The sequence below is a fragment of the Rhinolophus sinicus genome, chromosome 15 (genome assembly GCF_057876585.1).
Source record: "Rhinolophus sinicus isolate RSI-liver-muscle chromosome 15, RSI-T2T, whole genome shotgun sequence".
In the NCBI taxonomy this organism is placed as follows: domain Eukaryota; kingdom Metazoa; phylum Chordata; class Mammalia; order Chiroptera; family Rhinolophidae; genus Rhinolophus; species Rhinolophus sinicus.
Genome location: NC_142515.1, coordinates 125,419,418 through 125,427,596, shown reverse-complemented (window position 1 = coordinate 125,427,596; position 8,179 = coordinate 125,419,418). Strand labels below are relative to the sequence as shown.

The 8,179-nt window shown below is 37.5% G+C and overlaps 1 non-coding gene across 1 annotated transcript; it reads right to left on the bottom strand.

Annotated features, from left to right (window-relative positions):
- Positions 1 to 6,054: 6,054 nt before the first annotated feature.
- On the bottom strand, positions 6,055 to 6,157 carry LOC141573031 (U6 spliceosomal RNA). Its single transcript, XR_012498615.1, has one exon. It is a non-coding gene; the product is annotated as a U6 spliceosomal RNA (small nuclear RNA).
- Between the last annotated feature and the right edge of the window lie 2,022 nt (positions 6,158 to 8,179).

The window sequence follows — 8,179 nt, the reverse complement described above, 5'->3', positions numbered from 1 at the left end:
GATTGCATATTTTTTCCCCAGTCCCTGAGAGTACTCTTTAGATTTTGATGAAATGAGAGGCTATCTGGTGAAAAATACAAATTGACCAGCAATTTATAAGTCCTATGTTCAAGTCTGGTTCTTTCATTTGCCAACTCTTTGGTCCTGGGGAAGTATGACTCTTCACTGAACCATCTGTAAAATGGAGGTAGTAACATTTGCTTTCCCTACTCATCAGGGCTGGAGAGCGTGTCAGATTAGGTAAAGAGAGTGGGAATGCTCTGAACAAGTCAGCTTTTATTTTGATGAAGATGACGACTACCAAGTTTTGAGTGCCTAAGGGCCAAGTGCTCTACACATGTTGTCATTTCTGCAACAAGGCTAAAATATATTCCTTTTTTTTAAATTAGATGAGAGAAGTGAGGCTTGGGAGATAAGTGATTTGCCCAAGATTACATAAACAGCAGTGGAACCAATTTCTTTTCTTTTTCTTTTCTTTTCTTTCTTTTTTTTTTTTTTTAACAGCAAATTGCTTTCTTGATTAATCAAAGGTCTTTATTCTGAACACCAGTTCTTGGAGGTAAATAAAGCACAGGAGAATGGCCAGAAGTGTGCTATCCTTAGGATGTGTTGTTTTGCTTAGGACTCTCTGGTTATAAGGAAACTTAAGTTTCAGAGAGAGATTTCAGAGACATCCAAAGACAGGAATTGAATTATAATTGGGTCCAAAAAGAAGTTGTCACGAACCAAGGCCACGCTTGCCTTCTTCCTCTTCCTCCTCTTTCTGGCCACACAATCGAAACATTCGTGTTGCATGTTGCCTCTACCCTTGTTTCTCTCTTGCCTGGCTCCCTTATAACCAGAACTTGCACATGGCCCATGATTGAGACTCCAGGTTTCTTTACCTCATGGTGCCTCCTGATATGTCCATTTGGCTCCTGCCCCTACTGCTAACTGAAAGCTTCCCTGAAGTTTCTAGATTCAGATTCCTGAGGGAGGAATCTGATTGGCCCAACTCATCTGTTCTCCTCAGCTCCCAGGTCATTGATGTCTGGCAAGCCCATGGATTGGCTGTCTTTGCATCAGATGTTCTCCTAAGTTATGCCCACTTAGCAGAAGCTGTAGGTAGAGTAGGAAATGAGAGTAAAAGGCAGCTGTGTCTTTTCTGTCTATTTTGGAAGGTATTTTTGCTCTGTATTTACAACCCCTAACATTTTCCTCAGCGTTATTAAGATATAATTGACATATAACCCTAATATTGTTACCTTTTAGCCCTGTTCCCTTTTTTCCAAAAGTCTCCTTCTTCCAACATAATTCTTAATAATTGAGTCCCAGATGATTTATCGTGTAGGCTTTATCATTATTTTATGCGTTCTTGAAGGAGGTAAAACATGCCGTAGTATTTCAAAACATCTCCTTTGTGTTAACAGAAACTATCATGTCCCAAGATTATTTAGGAATATCCGCAATTTAATTTTTTAAAATTCTCAAAACAGGAAATTCATGTGTCTCTAAGCAATGTGGATACATGGAAAGTGCAAAAACATGGGCTGTGCTCTATGAGGGCCTGCAAACTTGGAACTGTGAACCAACCCTAGACTTGCTTCCCTTTCCCCACAATTCTTCCTGTTTTTGTTTTGTTTTTGTTTTTTCTTCTCTCTCTCTGCTACTAGATTTTAGCAGTAAGGCATTATCTGTTTATCTAAATACCTGTTTTATCCACAAATTATTTTTTTTTATTGTGGCTGATATTAAACATATATCACCCACCTCAGCATAAACTGCAGTGGGGTGGGCAGTCCTTGTATCAACTATAAGCCAGAAATGGAACTGGAACCTAATTAGTGTCTATGTTGTTATTGTAAAATGGAATACCATACATCTGAAACCCCATCTCAGTGGGTTGCATAGCTGAAACTTCTATACTGTTCGTAGCTTAACTTCTAAGATTTATATATGCCTCTTGAAGAGAAAGTATTGATCACTGCTGAAAGTTTAAGTTTCTGTATTTGGTATGGGATCATTTGTGTTCTCAAATCTTAACTCTTAATTTTATCTATAAGCTGGAAGCCTTCACTTTATTATTGAAGATACCAAAATCTTCAGTTGTACACTTTCACATTGTATTGTATTTAGTGCAATAAACTTCCCTCTAAGTGTAGCTTTAGCTGAACCTCATACATTTTTATACATAATGTTTTAATTGTAACTCAGTACTAAGTATTTTCTAATTTCCATTGTTATTTATTTCTTCTTTGATTCATGATTTACTTAAAGGAATTTTTTAAAACGTCCTATTATAAATGTATTCAGACTTTTTCTTCTGGATAGTGGGTTAAAAATAGAAGTTGATTAAGATCTTGCCTAGAGAAAAAGCATATTTTAAAATCCCCAAATATGTGGAGTTCTTTCTTCTTTCTTTGTTTTATGTCATTAATTGATAACTTAATTACATTGTGGTCAAAGAGCTTGGTATATATAATATCAGTTCTTTGCTATATGTTGGGATGTGCTTCTTGCCCTAAAATGTGGTCAGTTTCTGCAGTACAATGTGCACTTGAACAGAATGTGAATTTTGTTGTTGTTGTTATGTACAGAGATCTATTAGATATGTCAGTTTATATCAGTGATTCTAATCCTTTTCATGCCATGGCACATATAGAAAATTGTAATATTTGTACAGGACAGTAGCATAAGCTGGAAATGATTTGAAAATGTTTTATAGGGTTTAGTAAAATATTTATTACATATTCTTTGTTTTATATAATTGTAAGAAAAATATAAAACATTAGATAAGACACTAACTTTAAATTTTATAAACATAGATAAAAACATTTTCAAAATTTTACATGAGAAAGTGGAGTTTGCTTTCATAAGCATAGCTTTTTAATATCATGTTTTAGGCTAGAAGTGATTATATAATCATTCCTGAGGAAGACTTTTTAAATCTCTTCTAATCTTTCCAAATTCTTGGGGTAAAACAACCAATGCAAAACTTTCCCCAATAAATGACAAAAAATATTTAAAACATTTAAGAAATAATTTGGTGAAATTATGTTGAAGGCATCTAAAGCTCTTCCTTTATTTCATTGACTAATGTAATGTTGAGATTTCTGATGATAGGGTATGGAGGCTCTGTAATGTAGCAAGTCGGCTAGGTGGACTACATTTCCCAAAGTCTCTTCACTGTGGCTTTCCATTAAAAGGGCTTACAAGAGACATTTTTACACAAGATTTGGAGGGTGTGAAGCAGAAGCTATTTTGTTTTGTTTGATGGGAAGGTTGGGGCAGGTGCTTTTTTTCTAGCCTACTTGTGTTGCTTTATCTGCTGGTTCATCTCATTTGCTTAAGGCCGTCTGGGCCTAAAACTACTGTAACACCTTCCCCAAGCTCTTCCTTCAGCTTCTCCAATTCTTGAGCCAAGAGTGTGGTTAACTCTGTGACAAAGGGCATCAGCATCTCCTGCAGGACAATCAGTTCGTCAAGGTTGGAGACAGCAAGAACTGACTCTAGTTCCAGGCCATTCTTTTGGGTTCCAGCTCATACTGGTGGGTTCCAGCTTCACTTTGTTTTCCCTCATTTGCATCTATCTTGCGTACTCTGTGGGCTTCAAATGCACCATTAGGCACAAAAATACCTGCCTTGCAGAGACTGCTTAACCAGTTTCTGCATTTGCATAAGGTCAAATCCCAATTACAAATCTATCTATCTATCTATCTATCTATCTATCTATCTATCTATCTATCTATCTATCTATCTATGTATCCATCCATCCAACCTCCTAGTGGTTCTGCTTCTGGGATTGAACCCTCACTTTTACATAGGGCAAATAGATTTCAAATCCAAACTATTTCACATAGTAAGTGGTTTAAAATGTGGTGAATTTTTACTATGCACGTATACTGTTAGAGCAGTTACTCGCCTCTAGCTTGGTTTTCAAGAAACCAGTTCTTAATTTAATTGATCTTTTGTATTATTTTTTTTGGAATGTATTTCATTTATTTCCATTCTGACCTTTATTATTTCTTTCCTTGTACTCACTTTGGGCTTATTTTGCTGTTCTTTTCTCCAGTTCCCTTAGATGTAAAGATAGACTGTTGATTTGAGATTTTTCTTGTTTCTTTAGGTAGGCCTGCATTGTTGTGTTTTCATTTTTGTTTGTCTCAAGGTATCTTTTGATATCGCCCTTGATCTCATTGTTGAATCATTCATTATTTAGTAGCATGTTATTCAGTTACCATGTGTTTGTGTATTTTTCCATTATTTTCTTGTAATTGATTTATAGTTTCATAGCACCGTGATCAAAGAAGATGCTTGATATGATTTCAATCTTCTTAAATTTATTGAGACTTGTTTTGTGGCCAAACATGTTGTCTATCTTGGGAAATGTCCCATATGCGTTTGAAAATAATGTACATTCTGCTGGTTTGGGGTGAAGTGCCCTAAAAATATCAATTAAATCCATCTGGTTAAATGTGTCATTTAAGGCCACTGTTTCCGTATTGATTTCTGTCTGTAGGATCTGTCCATTGGTGTCAATGGGATGTTGAAATCCCCTACTATGATTGTGTTACTGTTGATGTCTGTCTTTATGTCGGTCAATATTTGTTTGATATGTTTAGGTGCTTCTATGTTGGGTGCATAGATATTTACTAGGGTAATGTCCTCTTGTTGGGTTGATCTCTTTATTATTATGTAATGCTTTCTTTGTCTCTTATTATAGTCTTCATTTTAAAGTGTATTTTGTCCAATATGAGTATTGCTACCCCAGCTTTTTTCTCATTTCCATTTGTATGAAATATCTTATTCTATCTCTTACTTTAATTCTGTGTGTATCTTTTGATCTGAGGTGGGTCTCTTGTAGACAGCATATGCATGGTCTTGTTTTTTTATCCACTCAGCTACACTATGCCTTTTGATGGGAGCATTTAATCCATTTACATTTAAAGTTACTATTGATAGGTACATAGTTATTGCCATTTTATTATTTGTGTTTCTGGTCTTCTTTAGTTAGTTTGTTTTCTCCTCTCTTCTGTTTAAAGAAGTCCTTGTAACATTTCCTATGATACTGGCTTGGTGGTAAAGAATTCCTTTAGCTTTTTCTTTTCTGGGCAGTTGTTTATCTCTTCTTTTATTTTAAATGATAGCCTTGCTGGGTATACCAGTCTTGGTTGTTGGCCCTTGTTTTTCATCACTTTGAATATTTCCTGCCACTCCCTTCTGGCCTGCAAAGTTTCTGTTGAGAAATCAACTGAGAGTCTTATGGGAGCTCTCTTGTAAATAGCTAGCTGTCTTTCTCTTGCTGATTTTAGGATTCTCACTTTGTCTTTAACTTTTGCCATTTTAACTATGATATGTCTTGGTGTGGGCCTTTTTGGGTTCATCTTGTTTGGGACTCTCTGCACTTCCTGGGCTTGTATGTCAATTTCCTTCACCAGGTTAAGGAAGTTTTCAGTCATTATTTCTTCAGATGGGTTCTCAATCCACTGCTCCCTCTCCTCTCCTTTTGGTGCTCCTGTTATGTGAATGTTGTCATGCTTCGTATTGTCCCACAAGTCTCTTAAACTATTTTCATTGTTTTTTATCCTTTTTTTTTTCTTTTTGCTGTTTCAATTGGGTGTATTCTGCTACTTTGTCTTCTAAATCCCTGATTCGATCCGGTGCTTCATCTAATCTGCTGTTGATTCCTTCTAGTGTATTCTTCATTTCAGTTATTGTATTCTTTATTTCTGACTGGCTATTTTTCATGGTTTCTATGTCCTTTTTCGTTGCTATCTCTTTGTTGAAATTCTCACTAAGTTCCTTAAGCATTCTTATAATCAGTGTTTTAAACTCTGTGTGTGGTAGGTTGGTTGCCTCCATTTCCTTTAGTTCCATCTCTGGATGTTTCTTCTATTCTTTTATTTGGGACATGTTTCTTTGTTTCCTCATTCTGGCTGCCACTCTGTGTTTGCTTCCATGTATTAGGTAGGTCTCCTATGTCGCTCAGTCTTTTCTGAGTGCCGTATGTGGTATGTGTCCTGTGTAGTCAAATTGTGCAGTCTCCCTAATCTCCTATTCATGTGTTCCAGGAGTGAAAATATGGAACATTTCACAACTGTGCATGTCGTTCTTGCACAGGAGTCATGCTAATCTTCTCTGCATCATTCCAGTTTTAGTACATGTGCTGCCGAAGCAAGCTACCTTCACTTTTGAATGAAATTTTAGCTGGGTATTGAATTCTATGTTCATGATTATTTTTGTACAGCACTTTGAGATCTTGTCTTTTCATTGACTTCCTGAAGTTTTATTATATGGCTAGCTTTGGGCTTAATTTAATTTATCCTTCTCAGAATTCATTGTGATCTTGAACTTCAGGATGGAAGTCTTTTTTTTTTTTTTTAAGATTTTATTGGGGAAGGGGAGCAGGGCTTTATTGGGGAACAGTGTGTACTTCCAGGACTTTTTCCAAGTCAAGTTGTTGTCCTTTCAATCTTAGCTGTGGAGGGCGCCGCTAAGCTCCAGGTCCAGTTGCCGGTTGCTAGTTGCAGGGGGCGCTGCCCACCATCCCTTGCGGGAGTTGAACTGGCAACCTTGTGGTTGAGAAAATGCGCTGCAACCAACTGAGCCATCTGGGAGCTCAGCAGCAGCTCAGCTCAAGGTGCTGTGTTCGATTTTAGTTGCGGGTGGGGGGGGCGCAGCCCACCATCCCTTGCGGGAGTTGAGGAGTCAAACTGGCAGCCTTGTGGTCGAGAACACACTGGCCCATGTGGCAATCGAACCGGCAGCCTTCGGTGTTAGGAGCACGGAGCTCCAACTGCCTGAGCCACCGGGCCAGCCCCAGGATGAAAGTCTTTTAGTCGTTTATGGAAATACGTTAGCCATTATCTTTTTATAGATTGCCTCTGTCCTATTTTCTCTATTTTCCATTTTTGGAATTAAATATATATTGGACCTCCTCATTCCATCTTCCATGTCTCTTAATCTTTCATATTTCCGGATCGTTATATCTTTGTGCATTTTGGATAATTTCCTCAAATCCGTTTTCCAGTTTATGAATTCTCTTGCTGTATCTATTTGCTGTTCAACCCATCCATTTACATGTTTTATTTCCTTGATATCTACCTATGCTAATGGATGGATTTTTACCTAGACTACCCTTTCACATAGGATACAGGCCCTTAAGGATTGTAGCTTTTATTCAGTTTTCCAGTTCCATTTCCTTGCTCACTTGGGCTCTGTGCCCACCTTTTGTTCCCACATGAGCATGGAATTCCAAGCCCTTAGGTGAACAGATCGATAATAAACCCTCCATCACTATAATGCAGCTACATCATGAGCTGACACTTTGAAACTTTGTTCTGTTTTCAATTACCTCTTTGTTTCTGGTGCCTGGGGATTTCTCTTTCTTTCTTCAGTGCTTAGCTAGGAATAGAAAACACTTTAAAATTTATATTTTATCCTGCATTTCTAGGTTTTTATGGTGAGATTTATCTTAGTCTACATTTTGCTAAAACAGCAAATCATGAATAGTACTTTAATAATAAGGGGGGAAAAACCCCTCACTATTACTTTTAAAAGGAGAAAGACAGTCTGTGGTTCAGGCACCAAGACAAATTACTCTAACAGCACAAGTCAGAAAGCTTGGCTGTGTTGGTGTTTTGCAGTATGGTGGCTAGTGGATCCCAAAGTTATCCTATATCTGTTTCTTGGTGGTGACAATCTGCCATCAGAGAGCAAGAACGATTACATGGTGGGTTGACTGGAAGTCCCTCTGAAGTAGCTCATCACAATGAGTCTCAGAACTTTGAGTTCTTGTCATGGTTCTACCACTGACTCAAAAGGTCAGGATGGCCAGGACCTATTTAATTCATTCAGTTATTGATGTTCTTAATTAGATTTGATTTGACTAATACAACAATAGGAGAATAGTCAAGCACCAACTTAGCTCAATCCTGCAGCCATGGAAAAGAAGCAGATAAAAAACTGTTGTTCTTACATAACTCATAGCTCAGTAGTGGGAGACCGGCTTTGGAATCATCTGCTGTATAACAGAAATCTGAATGGATTATCGTTGAGGTACAAAGGACCGAGTGGCCAGTTGAATCTTGATGGGGGTTATAATCAAGAAAGTTCTGAGAATAAGAAATGAGCACATTGGTGTCACATGATCATGTGATCAGAGCCTTGTAGAATACCTAACAAGTGCAGGCCCCTCGGT